This window comes from Drosophila biarmipes, unplaced genomic scaffold, assembly GCF_025231255.1.
Source record: "Drosophila biarmipes strain raj3 unplaced genomic scaffold, RU_DBia_V1.1 ptg000036l, whole genome shotgun sequence".
In the NCBI taxonomy this organism is placed as follows: Eukaryota; Metazoa; Arthropoda; class Insecta; order Diptera; family Drosophilidae; genus Drosophila; species Drosophila biarmipes.
The window spans coordinates 160,001-160,206 of NW_026114548.1; the positions used below are offsets into that span (position 1 = coordinate 160,001).

The window sequence follows — 206 nt, forward strand, 5'->3', positions numbered from 1 at the left end:
AATAATGTTTTTATTCATATTTCATTCATATTTTTTGAATAGAAATTAGCAATATATATGTTGTTATAGATTTTATTTCTATCGAATACGGCCATTTTTATATAGCATTCGTATACGTTTGTTTTCCAATTTATACTTGTTTCGCCACTAATAATAACAAGTTTTTATTGATGTCAAAAAGAATCATATTCTTTATAAACACAATA

At 21.8% G+C, this 206-nt stretch overlaps 1 non-coding gene across 1 annotated transcript in view; it reads right to left on the minus strand.

The window, feature by feature from the left end:
- LOC122817938 (small subunit ribosomal RNA) overlaps positions 1-3 on the minus strand; it is a 1,991-nt gene extending 1,988 nt beyond the window's left edge. The window contains exon 1 of the ribosomal RNA XR_006367479.2: positions 1-3. This exon is cut by the window's left edge and continues 1,988 nt beyond it. This is a non-coding gene — a ribosomal RNA (small subunit ribosomal RNA).
- Positions 4-206: the final 203 nt, after the last annotated feature.